Below are 23,763 nucleotides of genomic sequence, written 5' to 3'. Positions count from 1 at the left end.
CCTCCCCTGTGGTATAGTGCACCCTGCCTTAGGATTGTAAGGCCTGCTAGAGGGGTGACTTACCTATGCCACAGGCAGTGGGTTGTGGGCATGGCACCCTGAGGGGAGTGCCATGTTGACTTAGTCTTTTTCTCCCCACCAGCACACACAAGCTGTGAGGCAGTGTGCATGTGCTGAGTGAGGGGTCCCCAGGGTGGCATAATACGTGATGCAGCCCTTAGAGACCTTCCCTAGCCACAGGGCCCTTGGTACCAGGGGTACCATTTACAAGGGACTTATCTGGGTTCCAGGGCTGTCCAAATTGTGGAGACAAAGGTACAGTTTTAAGGAAAGAACACTGGTGCTGGGTCCTGGTTAGCAGGGTCCCAGCACACTTTTAATCATAACTAGCATCAACAAAAAGCAAAATGTTAGGGGGTAACCATGCCAACAGTGGAATTTTCCTACACTCATCAACATGGAAGCAAAAATCTCTGCGAAGATCCTTGTTGTGTGCCTTGCTTCCCTGATCCCCAAAATAGTACACCCTACAAAATCTGGATTTATCAAAGGTTGCTTAGCAAGCAACAACATTAGTCTCTTTTCACACATTATTGAAAATAACTCTAATCTGCTTTCCCTTGCAGTTGCGGCTATTGCCCTAGACACAGAGAAGGCCTTTGATAATGTCTCCTGGCCTTACCTTGAAGCTGTTCTTGTTGAACAAGACTTATAGCCAGTATTCATTACTATGGCATGGCTCTATACCATAGCCCCTCAGCCAGAATAAGAATTAACAGTTGACTCTCCCAACCATTCCAATTACAACAAAGTACACATCAAGGATGTCCCCTATCTCCCCACTTGTTCTTACCTACAATTGACCACATCCTCCTGATGCTCAATGGAACGGTCAATATACCTGACATTTCCTTCAGTAATACACATTATAAAACAGCAGCCTATGCCGATGACATTTGGTATTCACAGAATCCCCTGGATCTGCCAACTCAGCAGTTCCCTCCAACATCGCACGCTTCACCTAATACTCCGGGTATTCACTGAACAAAGATGAAATGGAGATAATTCCCCTCAATGTCCATTGTCACCCCTCCATGCACAGCTCCTCCAACTTTCAATGGAATTCATCCATCAAATACCTTGGAATTTGGTTTTGAAAGAGTCAGTTGCATCCAATGAACACAACACTTTGAATAAAATAAAAGATCTACTAGCAGAATGTTCCCCGAAACATATATCATGGTATGGCAGATTGGAGACCATCAAAATGATGATCTCACCACTAATAAAAAAAATTGCAAACTAACACTTTAAACTAGTCTATCTGGCTACCTATTGAAATCTCCATTTGTCATCCCTTTTCATTGACATCCATTCTCATGTTGTCCCATATTCCTCTCAAGCAATCCTAGAAAATTATGAAGGACACAGTCTCTGCACTTCTATCTCTAGATGCGGCCCTGGATAACAATATTCATAAATCCCTTTCCGCAACAAGCCCCCAAAACACTACATATAGGTCCTTTTTGGGCAACCAAAGTGATTTCTAGGAGAGCTGACCTACACTCTAATTCAGAGCAACTATCATTTGCTTTCCTCCAACGCAAATACAATCTCTCTAACATGTATTTATATGACTTTCTCCAAAGTAAGGCTAACATCTCCAAACTCTGACCTGTCCATAACTCATGCCTGATACCTAAACTCCAGTTACTTATCAAGAATGGCCACACTGTATCAAAATGTTATAAAAATACTTAGCTCCAACAAAAACTTATGCCAACCACCCCTAGCACAACATGATCCATCTATTTCTCATCCAAGGACCTGACCCCTCCCAATGCAGACTTTTGGCCAAAAGTAGGACCAAACATTTCCAAACACAAACTAATACTATCCCTCATCCATACTAAATTCTTTGCAACACACTTCATGTTTTGGACCACAATTAAACTATTTTGGCTTAAACTTAAGAGCACTACAACATACTGCTCATAGGACCTACCCAATGACGATGAAGAACATATGTTTTCCTCCTGCCCTAACTTGCAATAGTATTAGCAAGACATAACATAACTACAGACGATCTTTAAACAACCTGTACATTTATCCTTTCCAGCTATCACTCTAAGCCCACTCCTCGCAAAATCCTCCATTGTACTCCTAGACGTAGATCTTTCTCTTCTAGACCTCTTACGCAGCATCGCCATTATATTAATTCTGATAGAAGGGAAGTCAAATAAAAATGTCTCATACCACACTTGGTGGGCATGGGTTACCTATCTAAGAAGCAACCACATCTCACAAAAACATGACAGAACCCAACCGACTACACCACAACTGATCTAGAAAATGCTTGATCTCTACATGCAGAACCCACCTACTGGAGGAAATCCTTTCTTGTCGAGAAATCTTAATATCAGCTCATCAATCCTCTGATACTGAGTGAAGGATAGTATCCTCTTCTCCAACACGTCACACCCCTTCCCCAGGTCCCACTTGTCTTTATTTAACTCAGATCTCATCTATAATGACAAGTACGATTCACCTCCCTTAATCACAAGCACTCCCTACCGATATACCTGGTTTCTACTACTGCCCACATATGCAATACCCATAATTATAGGAATTTAGCAATTGCAAAGCTGTGCATGCCCTGCCGTGACCTAAACTTATGACTTTCCTCCAGTCTAGCATGACCAAATCACTGCGATTGGTGCTTTCTTTTTTTTAATGCTATTTTCACTAAAAACGTTAAAATGTAACACGACGGTTTTAGTTTTTGAATATTTGACATTCTGATATCAATTAATGTATTAAATTGTACTCTTTTTTCCTCAAATTGATTGCAGGATTTTTCTTGTGTTGTATTTTCATTGTTTGTGTGTTGCATAAATACTTTACACATTGCCTCTAAGTCAATCTGGACTGCTCATGTGCCAAGCTACTAGACGGTGAAGCACAGGTTAACATCATTTCAGCAATTTCACATTATGCTTGTTACTCAAACTTCCCAGATTACACCGCATTACATAATTAACCTCACCTTGCAGCAGAAATGTAGCAGAGGAACACAGGAAGAACACAAACAACCAGAACATGCAGATGTTGTTCATGGCAATTGTATTTCTCATGCTATATTTTTAGTGCCAAATGTGCCCTCGCATCAAAAATTGATGCAAGGACACATTTTACCCTAAAATATAGTGCTTAATGAGGGATTTGCATGTCACATAACATTCCAGAAATTCCACGTAATTATGTGTAAGAAAATTATGTGAATTTCACACATTACTAGCTGTAATGCTATTGGTAGAAAATTTCATTTCTCATATGTGCCTAAATGTATAAAAAAATAACACAGATACTCATGCAGTTCCCAGTTAGGAGAACTCAGAACTACAACAAGAACAGAGGTACATTCACATTACATTAGCACATGGCAGCAACTCTGATTTCAATGGTCTCTGGGCCGCTCAGTTGTTGGCTGAATATGATCATGAAATCAGGAGCCAAGAGGGATTATTCATGCCTAGACAACCTGGCAGAAACTATAACTTTAAAGCAATACCCACCCTTAAGGTATTCAGGAAAAAAATAGCCACTTAGAATATAAGATCTGAAACAAAAAAGTTGCAGATACAGAGTTCTTACATGCTGGCTCAAGTCACTCCAGACATGAACATGACCAAAGAAGGGCAGTTACCACTCCAAGTTAACCTTCATCTGAAATGCCCTATACCTTGATGAAAACTCCCTTAACGTGACAAAGAAACAGATGGCTTTATCACACTGGAAGTAGTGTAAGCAGGCCCACCAATTGAAGCGGCAGGCTTACAAGAAAATACATTAGTCTAGCAGTGAGGCCCATCATGGCGTCAGATGAAGCAGGGATGGTGGGAGTGGCAAAGACTAGTAATCCATAGTGGAAGTCCAGAACACCCATGAATTAGGGCACCAAAATAAGAGACCAAAAAGTCCACAGGTTGGGGCACTAAAACAGGAAACAAAGTGAGGCACCTGCAAAAGGCAGACTAAAATGACCAGATTTGGGGGTGCCAAAACCAGGGTAATTGAAACAGGAAGAAATGGAATCTCACAAAGGATAGGATTAAAGAGTAAGCAACGTTGCATAACATAAAGTCAAATAAAGGAATAAAGAGTAGCACGGTGTGTGCCCCTCCAAGTCTCAAGGGAATCTGCCCGTCTAACTAGGTGAATACCAATTTGCCCTACAGAGCCATCTAGAAAGCCACGCCATTCACTCCAGTATTTTTCCATCTTCCTTGCACAGTTGAAATTGGGGACTCCCCTCAAATTCCTATCCCATAAATTGAACATCAGGATGACGTTGAATGTTTCCCGGTGTCTGGTACACAAACAGGAGTCTTTTCTTTTCAGATTGTTACCGCTTCTTCTCCTTGCCAAAGTATCCTCCCATTTTCAGATTGTTACAGCTTCTTGTCCTTGCGAAAGTATCCTCCCACATCCCACACACACAACAAGCCTTTCATTAACTGTAGACTCGCACAAATGCACCTAAAAAGAAAGAATATTGCAATGGAAGCAAAACTCCTTGTTGAAGGTTTAACACAAACAACCAAATGTTTCAGGCCAATAGTTATGCTAACTTAATAAAACTTCCAATGCATATTTGAAATACATGATTGTAGGAAAGTACCATCTTGCCTGGCATGTTACCCCCATTTTTCATTGTATATATGTTGTTTTAGTTGTATGTGTCACTGGGACCCTGCCAGCCAGGGCCCCAGTGCTCATAAGTGTGCCTGAATGTGTTACCTGTGTAGTGACTAACTGTCTCACTGAGGCTCTGCTAACCAGAACCTCAGTGGTTATGCTCTCTCATTTATTTCCAAATTGTCACTAACAGGCTAGTGACCAATTTTACCAATTTACATTGGCTTACTGGAACACCCTTATAATTCCCTAGTATATGGTACTGAGGTACCCAGGGTATTGGGGTTCCAGGAGATCCCTATGGGCTGCAGCATTTCTTTTGCCACCCATAGGGAGCTCTGACAATTCTTACACAGGCCTGCCACTGCAGCCTGAGTGAAATAACGTCCATGTTATTTCACAGCCATTTTACACTGCACTTAAGTAACTTATAAGTCACCTATATGTCTAACCTTTACCTGGTAAAGGTTAGGTGCAAAGTTACTTAGTGTGAGGGCACCCTGGCACTAGCCAAGGTGCCCCCACATTGTTCAGGGCCAATTCCCCGGACTTTGTGAGTGCGGGGACACCATTACACGCGTGCACTACATATAGGTCACTACCTATATGTAGCTTCACAATGGTAACTCCGAATATGGCCATGTAACATGTCTATGATCATGGAATTGCCCCCTCTATGCCATTCTGGCATAGTTGGCACAATCCCATGATCCCAGTGGTCTGTAGCACAGACCCTGGTACTGCCAAACTGCCTTTTCAGGGGTTTCACTGAAGCTGCTGCTGCTGCCAACCCCTCAGACAGGCTTCTGCCCTCCTGGGGTCCAGCCAGGCCTGGCCCAGGATGGCAGAACAAAGGACTTCCTCTGAGAGAGGGTGTTACACCCTCTCCCTTTGGAAAATGGTGTGAAGGCAGGGGAGGAGTAGCCTCCCCCAGCCTCTGGAAATGCTTTCATGGGCACATTTGGTGCCCATTTCTGCATAAGCCAGTCTACACCGGTTCAGGGACCCCTTAGCCCCGCTCTGGCGCGAAACTGGACAAAGGAAAGGGGAGTGACCACTCCCCTGACCTGCACATCCCCTGGGAGGTGTCCAGAGCTCCTCCAGTGTGCTCCAGACCTCTGCCATCTTGGAAACAGAGGTGCTGCTGGCACACTGGACTGCTCTGAGTGGCCAGTGCCATCAGGTGACGTCAGAGACTCCTTCTGATAGGCTCCTTCAGGTGTTGCTAGCCTATCCTCTCTCCTAGGTAGCCAAACCCTCTTTTCTGGCTATTTAGGGTCTGTGTCTCTTGGGATTCCTTAGATAACGAATGCAAGAGCTCATCCGAGTTCCTCTGCATCTCTCTCTTCACCTTCTGCCAAGGAATCGACTGCTGACCGCGCTGGAAGCCTGCAAAACTGCAACAAAGTAGCAAAGACGACTACTGCAACTCTGTAATGCTGATCCTGCCGCCTTCTCGACTTTTTTCCTGGTGGTGCATGCTGTGGGGGTAGTCTGCCTCCTCTCTGCACTAGAAGCGCCGAAGAAATCTCCCGTGGGTCGACGGAATCGTCCCCCTGCAACCGCAGGCACCAAAGAACTGCATCACCGGTCCCCTGGGTCTCCTCTCAGCACGACGAGCGAGGTCCCTTGAATCCAGCAACTCTGTCCAAGTGACTCCCACAGTCCAGTGACTCTTCAGTCCAAGTTTGGTGTAGGTAAGTCCTTGCCTCCCCACGCCAGACTGCATTGCTGGGAACCGCGACTTTTGCAGCTACTCCGGCCTCCGTGCACTTTCGGCGGAATTCCTTTGTGCACAGTCCAGCCTGAGTCCACGGCACTCTAACCTGCATTGCACGACCTCCTAAGTTGTTCTCCGGCGACGTGGGACTCCTTTGTGCGACTTCGGGTGAGCACTGTTTCACGCATCCTTGTAGTGCCAGTTTCTGGCACTTCTGCGGGTGCTGCCTGCTGCTGAGAGGGCTTCTTGTCTTGCTCGACGACCCCTCTGTCCCCAGACGCAATTGGCGACATCCTGGTCCCTCCTGGGCCACAGCAGCATCCAAAAACCCTTACCGCATGATTTGCAGCTAGCAAGGCTTGTTGGCGGTCTTTCAGCAGGAAAACACTTCTGCACGACTCTCCACGGCGTGGTGGATCCGTCCACCAAAGGGGAAGTCTCTAGCCCTTGTCGTTCTTGCAGAAACCCACGCTTCTACTGTCCAGTAGCAGCATCTTTGCACCCACAGCTGGCATTTCCTGGGCATCTGCCCATCTCCGACTTGCTTGTGACTTTTGGACTTGGTCCCCTTGTTCCACAGGTACCCTCGACTGGAAATCCATCGTTGTTGCATTGCTGGTTTGTGTCTTTCCTGCAGAATTCCCCTATCACGACTTCTATGTCCTTTGGGGAACTTTAGTGCACTTTGCACTCACTTTCAGGGTCTTGGGGTGGGCTATTTTTCTAACCCTTACTATTTTCTAATAGTCCCAGTGACCCTCTACAAGGTCACATAGGTTTGGGGTCCATTCGTGGTTCGCATTCCACTTTTGGAGTATATGGTTTGTGTTGCCCCTATCCCTATGTGTCCCCATTGCATCCTACTGTAACTATACATTGTTTGCACTGTTTTCTAATACTATTACTGCATATTTTGGTATTGTGTACATATATCTTGTGTATATTTGCTATCCTCATACTGAGGGTACACTCTGAGATACTTTGGCATATTGTCATAAAAAATAAAGTACCTTTATTTTTAGTATATCTGTGTTTTGTGTTTTCTTATGATATTGTGCATATGACACTAGTGGTACTGTAGGAGCTTCACTCGTCTCCTAGTTCAGCCTAAGCTGCTCTGCTAAGCTACCATTATCTATCAGCCTATGCTGCTAGACACCCTATACACTAATAAGGGATAACTGGGCCTGGTGCAAGGTGTAAGTACCCCTTGGTACTCACTACAAGCCAGTCCAGCCTCCTACAATGATTATAATTGCATCTTGCAATTATAAATGGAAGCTGGATTTATAAATGAAACATGATTATATGCAAACCAACAGAGCAATACAAAATACATGGATATAAATGTGCATAAGTACTACAATTCAACATGATAAAGTCAATTACAACACACATATACATGAACTACTAATCTTCTGCTGTGAATGCACCTTCAATAATATAATTTAGATACTCTGCTTTACATTAGTAACATTAAGGCACATGAAATATGCATTGGCGGTTACATTAGTATGTCACTCCCATAACATGATGGTACAACCAATATTATTCATCACCAGTACAAAGGGCACGAATGCATAGGACCATCAACACTGCATGAACTCCATGCGACACCGAATACCAGCATGAGCTTCAAAAGATGTCCAATATCTTAACCAGCTCTTTCCGTAGCATTTTCTTGATCTCAAAAAGGATGCGTCACAGTGTTTTATAAAGTAGTTGCTTATTAACAAAGAAGGACGCTTTTTGTTTTAATATTTTACAGTCAAAAATACACAACAAGCACTGACTATGTCAATAAGTCTGAATTATTAATGAAAGTGTGTTTTGTGTCAGTGATAAGTTTAGGTATTCAATAAGTTAACATAGATGTACTCTAGCCCTCATTTTTGCATTCATGCACTCATGCATCCCCTGACTCATTCTTGCATTCAGCCTCTGAAACTCCCCAAAAAATATAAAACACACACAAACTCAATTACGTATGAAAAATAAATTAAATGAAACAAGTGGAAAAAAGAAAACATGTTGCTATCTAAACACAGTGAGCATATGCTTGCAATAACAAAACTAAACATAGCAGTGAGTGCCTGTCTTTTAGAACAAATGTGTTGGCCACCCTGGAATGGTGAAATAATGGTACACTATTAACAACAGCATTTCATAGCGGTCTCCTAGTTTAGAGGACCTGGCTACATGGGATGCAGCGCACAGACGATGAAATGAACAGCAAGCAAGTGACCAATTACCATTGAGTTGAGTGCTGTAGTATAGTTTATGAAATATTAAACTAAAAAGGGAAAACAGGGAAATGAAAGGACAACTATTACAGGAAACACTGAAGTACTAGCCAACCATCTCCGACACTGAAGCATACTCATTTTCAGGTGGATGCACACATTTGATGAAAAAATGCTGTAATTCACAGGGAAAGTGAACCCATGATTGACTGAACCATTAGCCCATGCAGTACACTGGCATTGATGGAAGCAGAGTGTATATGACACTTAAATGGAGCAATAATGGAATAGAGTTAAACAAAGGCCCTCTATTTACGTACATGAATATATATTTACATATATGGATGTACGTATTATTATTAAATGTTTATAGTCATTTGAGGGAAAGCACACAAATTTAGCCCAATCAAATTCTGTACTCAGGGGAAACAACTTGTGGATGGAGCCTAATCCCTTCCCTCAGTAATTCTTTTTAGTTGATCACATAAATTCAGGCAACAGTTTAACTGTCACGAGAAACCTAAAAATGAAATGAATATAGATTAGTGTAAGCATGGGCATCCTTTCCATACTGCTCTGAAATGCAAATCTGCACTCTGAAATGTTAAGTTAATGATGGAAGTGGGAGGTGCTGAGACTGCAATTAATTCCTCATGGCTGTCCTCCTATCTGTGCTGCTGCCAGAGTAATTGTCCACCATGAATTGTCTAATCTCTAAGGACACTTACAATTTCATATGTGTGACCCTAAAAGTTCAAGCTTAGGCAGGTCGATAAATAAACAAAACTATCACAGCTGTGTAAAGAGCAAGCACTTTTTTGTGGAATCACACAACCTCTGCCCAATCAAAACATGCACTTCTGGACCCCAACAAGAGGGAGGAGCTGAAGCCCCCCTCTGTGATTCACACATCAAACTTTGTGCTTGAAAAAATCAGAACCCTCCTTAGTTTCCTCTATCATTGTTTACTGAGATTTTAACCTCACTCTTTTATTGTTGAGCTCCCTGTAGGCAGGAAGCCAGCTATTCTATGCCATCAACAAAAATGCCAAACTTCAAGTCAATTTGACTTGGCAATCTAGTTAAAAAATGGAGGTTAGTCTTTCCTATACAGACATTAGTTAATGTTTTTCTTTAACTCCCACCACTTTTATTCTAGAATGTATTGTTTTACACTCAGCCAGTTTATCAACATTTGCCCCATCCCATGTGATCAAACCAATAGGGATTGTTGATGATGCACTGATCTATAAACTTTATCAACACAATTTGAAAACTTGCACTTCTGGATTACACCTAAACACTGGCATACTTTCACTGGACTTTTATAGCTCCAAGTCTTAAATTCAGTGAAAGACAACTCCTTATTAGGGTTTTTTCCAAGGCAGTACTAGGAGATGTGGTTAAAACTGAGGTTATAGAGCTAGATAAAAAATCCAGGAAAATGTGAAGGGCTTCTGTGTAAGTTACAGTTCTTCTGGAGTTTGTAACAATCTATATTAACTAAGGAACCGAATCCTGCAATATTTGTATCATTTTAAAGCTATCAAACTGAAAAGAATGTGGTTATAAATTCAGGAAAAACAGGAGAAAAACAAAATTGTGGCCATTATGAGTGGGGATGAATGGGGACTGAGAGCTAAGAGCTTCCCTTACCACAATAATCCATAGTCCTAAATGTATTATCTCACTCTGTACTCAAGCAGAACACTTTGAATCTGCAAAATGTGCACATTGGCCTAATTTCACTCTATGTGGGTTGGAGGTGCAACATAAGACAGTCAGGGATTCCCCAGGCTCTTGGAGTGTGGGCTTAGATGCATCCCTAGATTATCCAGGCCTGGATGGCAAATTCGGACCTGCCTAGGGACATCAGATCTGGAGCTGGTGCTTTACGGGCCATTCGGTGCACAGCAGGTGACATGGGACAGCTCTAACTTAGAGGTAGAAGGGAAACATTAAGCAATGTGGGTCTGTCCTGGTCTAGGAAGTGTTGACGCGCCTGGTCCTTAGTAAGTAAACTTACAAGGGGGCGCGTATAGGCCAATTAATCTTTTGATTAGCATGGAGTATCCTAGCTACGGTGTAACCATTTTGCATCAATAATCAATACACAAATCAATAACCAATAAGAAAACATTAATCAGTAATTAATAGCATCAACAATTCATGAATAACCACAACTCAATATACATTTTAGCAATTTTATTTCTCTATTAGTTACAATACTAATTCATGAGGATAATTCAAACTTTATTCAAATTCACTTGAGATTAATTCATTAGTGACCACTAATAACATAATTGAATAAAGAACTTGAGAAAATATGCATTCTAATGCCTCAACAGAAGCCAATAAAGAAGAATATGACAACATCAGTAGCAGAGTTCAGCAAAACAGTCCGCAATCATGTGTCACTATATATATTATGTCTTGGCATAGGACACTCACCTAACTCAGATTAGCATTAGCTTGTGGGACTTCAGGCAAAAACATTTTAGAACATGAATTTGGAAAAACATCTAGCTAAGAGAAAAACTATTTAAAAACAGTGCAGTTGGTACCTAGAAAGAAAAGGCACAAAATGTAATCAGTCACATTGTCATAGCTACCTATCCACGGAATGGATCAGCAACAAAGTCAGTCTTCGTCTTCAGGTCATCAATCGATCTGCAATGCATCAGGCTCTCAAGAGCATGAGCCCAATGACAAAGTCTTGCATCATTTTTGGCAAAGGTCTCTCCCTGATCATCTGCCTCTAACATTTCTACCTCAATTCTGTTCTGTTCTGAAGTTTCTCCTATTGTCATTACATTATATCAAAGTCACCCAGACCATCCCCCAATTCCTAATTGGTCAGTTATTCACCAGATGTTACCCTACCCAATAACTTTAATTTTCCGAATCTATGAATTCTAATATGACGCCGTTCTCAGGGTGTCGATTGGTTCACTGTACGATGTCCTCATCATCCGGCTCATGCGGTGTCGAAAAGGTTGCATCATCTTCTCCAAACAGTGTCTCCATTGTTCGAGTCCTGGGAAAGTACATCTCGCCTGCTTTACACAGTCCTTGTTCCAATTACGATTTCATCATCTCCTGTCCGTCGGTTCACACATAAGATTTTTGCTGAGCAGATTTTCTTAAACAATAAGAGGTTCAGGGTCAGTTCAGCTCATTAGCTTCTCTACATTGCGCTAGTAATTACACTTCTGCATGAGGCCTGGCAAAACTAGGCCACAACTTTGACTAATTTAGCTCTACAATATAATGTAAAACAAACGTTACATATCTCAATATGACATACTACTACATTATTTTCATACATTTTCTATACTTCGTACAGGTTATTCATTTTATTAGTACATTTGTGAATCTTGGTGACCAAATTTCCGTGGGCACATTTTCAAACGTGCACATTAATTTTCTATGTCTAATTATCTCTACCATTTTCTTGTTAATCAAAATGCATAAACACTCATTAATATTTCGAATTACCATATCTGCTTCAGCAATCCCTCCTCTGATGACTAAATATGTCATCACACTACTTTTACCATCATCATTTTTACAGTTCAATCTCCTCAGTGTTTTGTCTCCTTCTCAAATCTTCTCTATACATTCTTCCCCGTTTCGTTCTTCCCTCCTCTGATTATTTTTAGACTTTTTCAATGTAATCTTTTGACACAATTTACATGAACCCCATAATCCTAATATGCAAGCAATTTCAATTAATATTCCCTGTATGATTTTTAATAATATCCCATCCCAAATGTTGCTAAGACAATTTCCCACTGAAGCAAATCCTTTTCCAACCCTTTCCCAATCCCCTGGTTCTTTCAGTTTTTTAAAAATACTTACTTGACTTATTCAGGTTAGTGATTAAGGCGGTCATTACAACATTGGCGGTAAAAGCCGCTTACCGCCGTGCAGAAGACCGTCAACACACCGCCACGGCTACGGAATTCCGCCACAGCTATTATGACCCACATTTCGGAATCCGCCAAAATTCAGACACCCACACAAGTCCGCCACACCAAAGGTCAGTGATAAACTGGCGAAAACAAAACCTCCACCGTCACGCAAACAGAAATACGCCCACACTATCACGATACACGAATGCACACAGCAGTCTTCCAACCGCGATATTCCATTGGCGGTACATACCGCCGCGCTCAAAATACACACACATACAAAACACAGCCACATTGGACAATTCGAAATACACACCTGATACACATACACACACCACCCCCACACACCCAATACTATATAAAACACACACCCACATCACACACAAACCCCTACTACCAAAAATTGAGAACGAAGCACAGAGAGAGACACCACCAGCAAGTACAACAGCATCCACAGGCACATAACACCATCACCCACACAACTTCCACGCACCTCACACAACACACCACTACATATCACCACACTTATCACCACACACACCACCCCACACATCACCTACACCACCCCATGGCACGGCAAAGACACCCCAGGTTCTCGGAGTAGGACCTCAGGGTCATGGTGGAGGAAATCGTCCGGGTAGAGCCACAGCTATTTGGATCACAGGTTCAGCACACCTCAATTGCAAGGAAGATGGAGCTATGGCGAAGAATAGTCGACAGGGTCAACGAAGTGGGACAACACCCAAGAAATCGGGAGGACATCAGGAAAAGGTGGAACGACCTACGGGGGAAGGTGCGTTCCGTGGTCTCAAGACACCACCTGGCAATTCAGCGGACAGGTGGCAGACCCCCACCTACTCCCCCACAACTAACTACATGGGAGGAGCAGGTCTTGGCGATTCTGCATCCTGAGGGCCTCGAAGGAGTCGGTGGAGGAATGGACTCTGGTAAGTCAAATCTTAACTTTTACATCCCCCACCCTACCTGCATACCCTCACATACCCCCACCCTCGCCCTCACCCCTATCACTCCAACTCCTCACAAATGTACCAATATCACAAACCACACATCCCAACACCAAGCCCTGCATGCAACAACAAAGCATGGACACCCATCACTAAAGCATGCCCACTGCACATACCCATACAACCCCCTAAACCATCATCACACAAGGTCCCACAGAGGAATGCTAACACTGGGGTACACGGTCACCCACCCATTGCACACCATGACACACACAGATGCAATAATCATGCCTTTACACCCCTGCAGGACCACTACCCAACATCACCAGACAGAAGGGTCCAGACATGTCCACTCCACCCACAGAAAAGGCCCACAGTGATGACAGCAGCTCTGTCCAACTGGATCTAGATGACCAGCCCGGACCATCGGGGACCTCTGGACAGTCGGTTCCCCTCACACAGGCACAGGCCACCACAGACCTTCCCTCCTCTGGAAACACCTGCACAGCACCCACCCAGCGGGCCCATACCTCCGTCCCCAGGACACATCAATCAGCTGTGTGTCCACCACTACAGGGAACCCAGGATAACCCACCACCCCAACAACAACAGGGACCTGGGGGCAGTGGCAGTGGGCACACGGTCCAGGAGACGGAGGCCCAGGAACACAGGGGAACTGGGAGGGCTGCCGTGCGACAGGGGGCAGACAGGCCAAGGGAACCCACTCTCCACGAGGCCCTCTCCTCCATCATGGGAGCATACCACCACTCCCAGGAGACGATGGCAACGGTACTGGCCAAGTTTCAGGAGACCCAGCGCATGCAGGAGGAACAGTATATGGGCTTCAGGGAGGAAATCAGAACCATCAGCTCCACCCTGGGCACCATCGTAGGGGTGCTGAAGTAAATACTTAACACCAGGAGGGACACTGTGGCACTCCAAGGGGCCCCTGACACTAGCATGGACGATGAACTGCCCACCACCTCTGCCAGCGCTAGTGGACAGGACGCCCCGCCACAGGACCACTACACCAGGACCCCACCCCCTGCAGATGGAGAACCACCCGGCAAACGGTCCCTGAGATAAAGGAACAAGACACAATGCACAAGAGCACAATGCCAAGACCCCCGCCAAGAAATGAGACCACCCTGATTGTCGTCCCACTTTGTCACCCTGTCCTTAATTAAACTGCCCCAGCTCCACTTCCAATGCCCATATGGGCAATGCACCTGTGAGACTAATAGACTGAACTCTGCCATGGACACTCCTCCGCCATCACCCCTCACCATTCAACTCCCCCCTCCAATATTTTGCTTTTAAATAAACACACCTAAAGCACAAAATGATCTGGAGTCTGTCTGTGATTTCGAAATAGTGTATTTGCAATTACAGTGACAAACTTTTCTTGAAATAGTAATGTCAACGTACCTATGTCACACAGCTCTAGTCCATGAGGAATCTAAGCAGATGACACACGTTGGGACCCACATCTGTCAAACCGTAAGGGAAAGTGACAACTCAGTGACCATATACTTGGTGAAAACGACAGACAGTAGAGAGGTAGTAGTTGAAAAGTACATATAGTAGGCAGGAATGTATTCTCACCTGTGTTTCACTGGAAATATTGCTGGATCACTGAGTCCCTGTTCTGCATGTGTTCTTCCTCTGCTTCATCCTCATCACTGTCCACAGGCTCCACAGCTGCCACAACACCGCCATCTGGACCATCCTCCTGCAGAAATGGCACCGGTCGTCGCAAAGCCAAGTTGTGAAGCATACAGCAGGCCACGATGATCTGGCACACCTTCTTTGGTGAGTAGAATAGGGGTCCATCTGTCATATGCAGGCACCTGAATCTGGCCTTCAGGAGGCCGAAGTTCCACTTGATCACCCTCCTAGTTCGCCCATGGGCCTCATTGTAGCGTTCCTCTGCCCTGGTCCTGGGATTCCTCACTGGGGTCAGTAGCCATGACAGGTTGGGGTACCCAGAGTCACCTGCAAATGACGAGGGACAACTGTTAGACACACACTAACCTGTAGGGATAACCCCAGACAACCATTCCCACTGTCTTGCTTCCAGGGGCTCACCTAATAGCCACACAGTGCCTCTGGAGTTGACCCATCACATAGGGGATGCTGCTATTCCGCAGGATGTAGGCATCATGCACTGATCCAGGGAACATGGCATTCACATGGGAGATGTACTGGTAGGCCAAACATACCATCTGTACATTCATGGAATGATAACTCTTACGGTTTCTGTACACCTGTTCACTCCTGTGGGGGGGGAACCAAAGCCACATGGGTCCCATCAATGGCACCTATGATGTTGGGGATATGTCCAAGGGCATAGAAGTCACCTTTCACTGTAGGCAAATCCTCCACCTGAGGGAAAATGATGTAGCTCCGCATGTGTTTCAGCAGGGCAGACAACACTCTGGACAATACGTTGGAATACATAGGCTGGGACATCCCAGATGCCATGGCCACAGTTGTTTGAAAAGAGCCACTTGCAAGGAAATGGAGCACTGATAGCACCTGAACTTGAGGGGGGATTCCTGTGGGATGGCGGATTGCTGACATTAGGTCTAGCTCCAAATGGGTACACAGTTCCTGGATTGTGGCACGGTCAAACCTGTAGGTGATTATCAAATGTCTTTCCTCCATTGTCGACAGGTCCACCAGCGGTCAGTACACCGGAGGATTCCGCCATCTCCTCACATGTCCCAGCGGACGGTGCCTATGAAGGACAACAGCGACCACAGAATCAAACACCTCAGAGGTACATACCCACAGTTTACCCAGAACACCAATCATACAAAATAGGTCTGTATGTGTGTTGAGACTAGGCCTAGGTATGTGTGACGCAGTTGGAAATTAGGCCATGTGGGCCCCTGAAATGGCGGCTGCCTGACCTCTAAAGTGGGACAATGGGATGTGAGGTAACTGCGCTGGCGTTGTACACCGTTGCGGTAGGCTGTCGAAGACCGCGGCGCAATGCTGCATTGGTTAACATTGGACCCTATGGGTCCCAGGAGCCAATGACGATGTACGCCGGCGTGATGGTACGCACCGCCGCAGACGTGACCGCCATTTTCTATCTGTTCAATCACTCGATACCTGATCTTCGACAGGAGAGGACCTACACTGCAAGTGCTGCTGTGACCTCGGTCTGGAAGAGACAATGGTTCGTGCGTCTGGGGAAAGGGCCCCTGCCTTCACATCGGAGGACTTGGAGAAGCTCGTTGATTGGGTCCTCCCCCAGTACACGCTACTCTACAGTCCTCCAGACAAACAGGTAAGTACACAGGGAGCATGTCGTATGGGCTATGCCTGTGTGGAGAGGGCTGGATGAAAGAATGAAGGGGGCAGAGTGCTGTGTGCATGAAAGACGGTGGGTGCATGTGCCACATGGCAAGGGTAGGGATGGGGGGCAATCACTTAACGGTGCAGTTGGTAATGACTTCTCTTCTTCCCCTGTACATTTCATGTAGGTCAGCGCCCACCAGAAGAAAGATATTTGGCATGCCATCGCCAAGGACGTCCGGACCCTGGGGGTCTACCACAGACTGAGCACCCACTGCCAGAAAAAATGGGAGGACATTCGTCGCTGGAGCAAGAAGACGGCGGAGGCTTAGCTGGGGATGGCCTCCCAATGTGGGAGGGCTGCCCGTCAAACCATGACCCCCCTGATGTGCAGGATCCTGGTGGTGGCCTACCCGGAGTTGGATGGGGGCTTGAGGGCATCATAGCAGACACAAGGGGGTGAGTACACTCTCATTCAGCTGACTTTGCGTGCAGTGGAGTTTTCTGGGTGGGGGAGGAGGGCTGTGGGTTTCCCTAGGCCAAGGCGAGTTCCGTAGGCTAGGCCCCTCCGTAAGGCATAGCCCTGTGGCCCCCCACCCCACCTCTGTAGAGTGCCAAGTACAGCTATTCATGCCCCTGTGTCATCTATGTGTGCAGATGCCGTCCATAGCCTTGTAGGCCATTTCCCAGGAATTGCACTGTGGAGCCGAAGAGCACAGCGTAGTGCAGGGGGGTTCTGTGTCTGTGTTGTCCGCCAACGGTAGCAGTAATCCATGCACTCACCATGTCTTTATTCTGTTCCCCCCACCTTTTTGTGGTTTCCCTGTTCTTGTGTGCATTTGCATCATCAGGCGGAGGAGCAGTGGCACCGGAGCACGAGGGAGCTGCATCCCACATGGCCATGGAGGGCCACACTACGGACTCTGAATTCACCTGTGGGACGGAGGGCGAGGGGAGCTCCACGGCGGGGACAGGAGCTGACACCAGCAACACGGGCTCGTCCTCTGATGGGAGCTCCCTTGTGGTGGCGGCAACATCTGTGCCCCCCACATCTACAAGTACAGCCGCCACCCCCCCTACCAGCACCGCCCTCCCACCAGACCCTCAGCCTTCGCCCCGTGCCCGCTCACCCAGGAGGGTGGGCATCACCTTCGCCCCAGGCACCTCAGGCCCTGCCCCAGTCACCCCTGCTGCCCTCAGTGACGAGGCCATTGACCTCCTCAGGTCCCTCACTGTTGGGCAGTCTACCATTTTAAATGCCATCCAGGGTATAGAAAGACAGTTGCAACAAACTAATGCATTCCTGGAGGGCATTCATTCTGGTCAGGCGGCCCTTCACCGAGCCTTTCAAACTCTGGCCTCAGCACTGATGGCAGCCATTGTCCCTGTGTCTAGCCTCCCCCTCCAACTTCCTCCACCCAGATCCAATCCCCTGTACCTCTGCCTATCCCAAGCACACCATCAGACCAGCCTGCACACACCTCACCACACAAGGGAAGCTCAGGCAAACATAAGCACCACACATCCCACAGGCACTCACACAAGCATCACACACATGCACACACCCCAACATCCACTGCCTCCACTGTGTCCCCCTCCTCGTCGTCTCCCTCCTCCCTCCCAGTCTCGTCTACACACACACCTGTATGCACTACCTCTACAGACACTACGTCCCTCACCAGCACACCCACCAGCACACCCCGCTCACGTGCAGTCACCACCCCCACTACCATTCACACATCCCCTGTGTCCTTTCCCAGTGTGTCTTTGACGCCCCCTCCCAAGATACACAAATGCAGGCACACACCCACCCAATAGCCATCCACCCCACGACAGCCTCCAGCGCATGCACTTTCACCAAAAGTCACCAAACGTACACCTCCTACAACCACCACCTCTTCCTCCACTCCCAAACCCCCTCCAGCTACCCATCCCAGTGTGTCCCAAAAACTTTTCCTGTCCAGCCTTGACCTTTTTCCCACACCTCCCCCACCCCGTCCATCTCATAGGTCCCGAAGTAGCACCTCAGCCACAACATCTCCGGGACAGTGGTGCCTGTAGTCACAAGTATGTGGAGTGCACCGGCCACAGGACAGCCAGTGTGGCACGGAGCCACAGCACAGCCAGTCCCCCCCTGTGAAGCATCAGCGGTTGTCCAGTGCCCGGCGGGAGAGGGGGAAGACTCCAGCCACACAAGCCGCTCCCAGGGGTCCCGGTGGGAGTGTGGACTTAGCTGTGACACCTCCCAAAGTGGGGAAGGGCCACAAGAAACCCGGCAAGTCTGGGAAGAGCAGCACGGCGGAGAAGACCGCCATCATCCCCGCTGCCCAGGAGGGCCCCGCCAGCCCCATCCCCGCTGCCCAGGAGGGCCCCGCCAGCCCCATCCCAGCTGCCCAGGAGGGCCCGCCAGCCCCAGCCCAGCTGCCCAGGAGGGCCCGCCAGCCCCAGCCCAGCTGGGCCATGAAGGACCGCCAGCACAAGACCCGCTGGCCCATGAAGGACCGCCAACTCAAGCACCGCTGAACGGGGCAAGCACCGCTGAACAGGGCACCGCCAAAGCAAGCACTGCTGAAAAGTGCACCGCCAACTCAAGCACCGCTGAACAGGGCAAGCACCGCAGAACAGGGCAAGCACCGCTGAACAGGGCACAGCCAAAGCAAGCACCGCTGAACAGGGCACCGCCAACTCAAGCACCACTGAACAGGGCACCGCCAACTCAAGCACCGCTGAACAGGGCACCGCCAAATCAAGCACCGCTGAACAGGGCACCGCCAACTCAAGCACCGCTAGCCCATGAGCGGCTGGGGCACTGACGCAACTGGGACCGTCACGGGGTGAGTGATGCACTCTGGGCAAAAGTCCCCCTCCAGAACCAGTGGAGACATGCATCCACTACCTCTGTCCTTCACAGGATGAAGCACTCTGGGCACCAGTCCCCCTCCAGAACCAGTGGAGACATGCATCCACTACCTCTGTCCTTCACAGGTGAAGCATTCTGGGCACCAGTCCTCCTCCAGAACCAGTGGAGACTGTTATCCACTGGAGAGACTGTGGCTTTGCACTCCCCAGAATTGAACAGTGGGCAAACCACCCACTGTAGAGACTTGTGAGACTGTGGCTTTGCACTCCCCAGGATTGAACAGTGGGCATTGAGCCCCCTTGTGGATCTGGCGTCATGCACTCGTCCGGTTGAGGTGCCCCCCTCTTCCCTTCCCCCTGAGGTGCCTGTTGTTTTTCTATCTGATGCCCCTGCAGTGTTCTCTCTGTTTTGATCTGGTATCGAGTGTGGGCCTCGCCCATGCATTTTGGGCCCAGTGGTCCACGGACTATAAATGGTGCAATACCTGGACTACTATTCTTGGTGTATATTTTGTTAATAGTGTAAATATGTATATTTTTGCGTACTGCATTTTAGTATATTACAATGGTTACACTCATTTCCTTTTGTCTTTGCATTCTTCTGGGGGGGTTGGGGGTGTAACTATAATGTATAGATATGTATTAGTGTGTGTGTTGTAGTGGGTGAGGGTGGGGGTGTTGCGTGTCCCTGTTTTTTGCCTCCCCTGTGTCGTAGGTGCAGTACTCGGTTTGGTCTTCGCCGCGGGCGTTCGTGCTCCATGGTGTCCTCGTTCCTCATGGAGTGTGATGAGGTGGGGGTTTTCCCTTCTACATTCCTGTTTCCGCCGTGTTTTTATCCGCGGTGAATCCGCCCCGGTAAAGGTGGTGGATTGGCCTGTCATAATAGTGCAGGCGGTACATTGTCTTCCGCCTGTCTGTTGGCGGTGACCGCCGCGCAGTTTGTTTGTACCGCCGTGGCGGTCGGAGTGTTAAAGTGGCTGTCTTTGTTGGCGGTTTCCGCCACGTTCGTAGTTGCAAAAAAATTTCCCCTGGCCTGTTGGCGGTCTTACCGCCACTTTAACACCGTCCGCCAGGGTTGTAATGACCACCTAAGTCCCTTATCTCCTAACTATTCTTAGAAATATACAAGCAGCAATGCCTAGAGTTAATCATTTTACAGACTCCGCCATCCTTCGCTAAAAGGATGTCTAAAGCAAGGAAATTTTGAAGCATCATAGCTCTATCCGCAGCTAATTTAGTATCTATCAGGAGCATTGCCCCTGTAAAATTTGTCAGCATGTTATCCACAATAGTAGACAGCTTCTGTACCTTGAGCGAATTCAGGATGACTCCCAGTGAAGGAATCACCGCACCAAAGATATCTCCCACAACTGCAGAAGAGTTTTCCCTCCTCTGTTGCTTATGATGTAATTCAGTCAATTACAGAAACTTCTTTAAGTCTTCTATCTGATAATTCTTTGGGAAAACTATCCCCAAATAAAATGTTCCATACCATCCTCTTAGAAGACGGTAATAAGCATTAAGTCCACAAATATAATAGATACCTAGAATCGCAGGGTCCTGACCATTCAACATAAAGATCCATTTACTCTGAAACAAAAACACATGCCTACATTCACTCGTTGCCACAAATAAAAGTGTCAGTGCCCAATTTCGGCCTATATATACAAAGCTTCCCTTTGTGTAATGCATCTAGTGCTAATTTTCCTTGCGTTTTAATTGCAGTGTAAGCATAATCATTCTGATAAGTCCTTTTCTCTAAACCTTTTTCTAATTTTTCTTTTAATGCTTTTCTCCTGTCATCAGTTTGCCCTATGAAGCTCTTTTCTAAAGGTGTAAGCAAGATGTGAGATTATTTATGTGGGCGTATGCAATTCCCAATGTCAGTGCAGGCTCAAAGAATACTCTAATACTATATCATGATCTTTAGCTACTCTACTCAAATATGTAATAATAGGAACAAACGAAAACACTACATCATAATTGGAATAAAAATACAGTATATACTCTTGATCATAGAACCTTGTTAGTAGCAGACTACAGCTTATTCCGTAAGTTAGCTGAAGGCTGTGGTACGTAACTCCTTCCTCTACTGATGAAGGAATTTGCGCACACACAAGACAATCCCTTGAATCCATCGTCTCAAACATATTCACTCAATAAGCGATAGATGACATCAGAAGAAAGCTCTCCTTGAGCATTAGTGTAGTCATGCAAATACTTCTCATCTAACTTTAACTTCTCTAAAGCCGTTAGTGTAGTGGTCTCAGAAGCAGGAGTGTGATTGGCTCCTTCCACATCAAGAACAGACATTCCCACAATCACCACTATAAACAAGAATCCACACATAATTGCCAATCCCACACTCATATATCTACAGCGCCTAGCATTTCTAGCTTGATTGTTCAACTCAGCCATGATCTGTAAAAAAATCAGAAAGCAGAAGTAACTCATATAAAGTGCAGTAAAAAAAAAAAATCAAAATAAACAAACATTATTTTTCTCACAGTTCAGTCTCACATTCAGGAACCCTTTTCCTTTGTCAAAATCGATTAGCAGCTTGTCACATCCGGTTTTCAAGGTCAAATCAGGTTATCAATTTCTCTTTCAGTTTTCTTTTCAACAGACTCTTTTAATGCTTTTCAGATTAGTTTAACAAATCAGCTTCTTGTTCACCTTCAGGTTACATCAAAGTACTGACTCTGAACTTCTTTATCAAAACAAAAAGACAAACTTGTGTTACCATTCATTAGTAGTTGCATATGCCCATTCAGGACCTGCGTAACTCCGACTTGCTATTCTCTTTCTTTTCAACTTTCGGTCACCACTTAATTCTCCTTCACTCAATTCTTCTTTTCTTGTAGTATCTTCTTCTTCCTCTATTGTTTCATTTATGAGCAATTCTTTTCTCTTCCATATCTGTGACTCAGGCCAATTATCTCCTTTTCTCGATCCTTCTGTCAGTATTCTTCTCAGGATTGGACTCTTTTCCTTCTCTTTGATTTTCTCTTGATGGACCTGCAGCGGGCTCAGGAATCGTCGGATCACTTTGACTTTGATCCGACTCAACTTTTGCCCCCTGTTGGTCTGGCACCTGCTCTGTTTGTTTCTCAACACAGTCTGCTTCTGAGAGAACCCGTACTGAGCTAGGCTCTCCTGCTGTGCCCACTGAGATTGATTCTTCCGCATCCTCCTGTAATTCTTCACTTTTGTCTCTTACAGGGGTATTAGAACCATCTTCCACAAGTTCCTGTTCAATTTCAGACTCTCTTGGTTCTTTTTCTGGTTCATTTGCAGCATCCTATTTAACTGTTGTTGGTGCTCTCAACAACACTTCTTCATGATCCTGTAGACAAACCACTTTCTTTGTCTGACTCACGTGTCTCCAGTTCGGTAGCCCTGCACACTTCACAGCTGTCATAGTCGTTAGGACCACCTCGTAAAACCGTCTCCAACGTGGCTCTAAACATGTCTTGCGAACATGTTTTCAGACAACGACTCAGTCACCAGCTCTCAAATTATGCCCTGGATCGGGGATGGGTAGTGGCCTGCACCTGCTGAGAGAAAGAGTGACCCACATCAGCCAGACCCTTGCAGTAGTCCAACACCATATCATCTGTAATATTTACAAGTGCATTGGCTGGTACTGCTGGTAATCTCATTGCTCTGCCCATGAAGATCTCATGGGGCAACAGCCCTGTCTTCCTGTCAGGTGTATTCCTCATCAACATCAATACCAAAGGCAATGCATCTGGCCATTTCAGATTCAGAGCTGCACACATCTTTGCAAGTCTTGATTTCAAGGTACCATTTATCTGTTCCACTAGTCCTGATGCTTCAGGGCGATAGCTGCAATGCAACTTCTGTTCAATGTTTAGTTCTGCACACAAGAGTTTAATCACCTCATTGTTGAAGTGAGTTCCCCAATCTGATTCTAAAGAGATCGGAAACCCGTAAGGTGGTATCAACTCCCTGAGCAACGACTGTGAGACTGTCATTCCTTCTTGTGGGGTATGCTTCAGTCCAGTGACTAAAAATGCACACAATCACCAACCCGT

The sequence above is a fragment of the Pleurodeles waltl genome, chromosome 11, assembly GCF_031143425.1.
Source record: "Pleurodeles waltl isolate 20211129_DDA chromosome 11, aPleWal1.hap1.20221129, whole genome shotgun sequence".
NCBI classification, from domain to species: Eukaryota; Metazoa; Chordata; class Amphibia; order Caudata; family Salamandridae; genus Pleurodeles; species Pleurodeles waltl.
Note: the sequence above shows the minus strand (reverse complement) of the source record.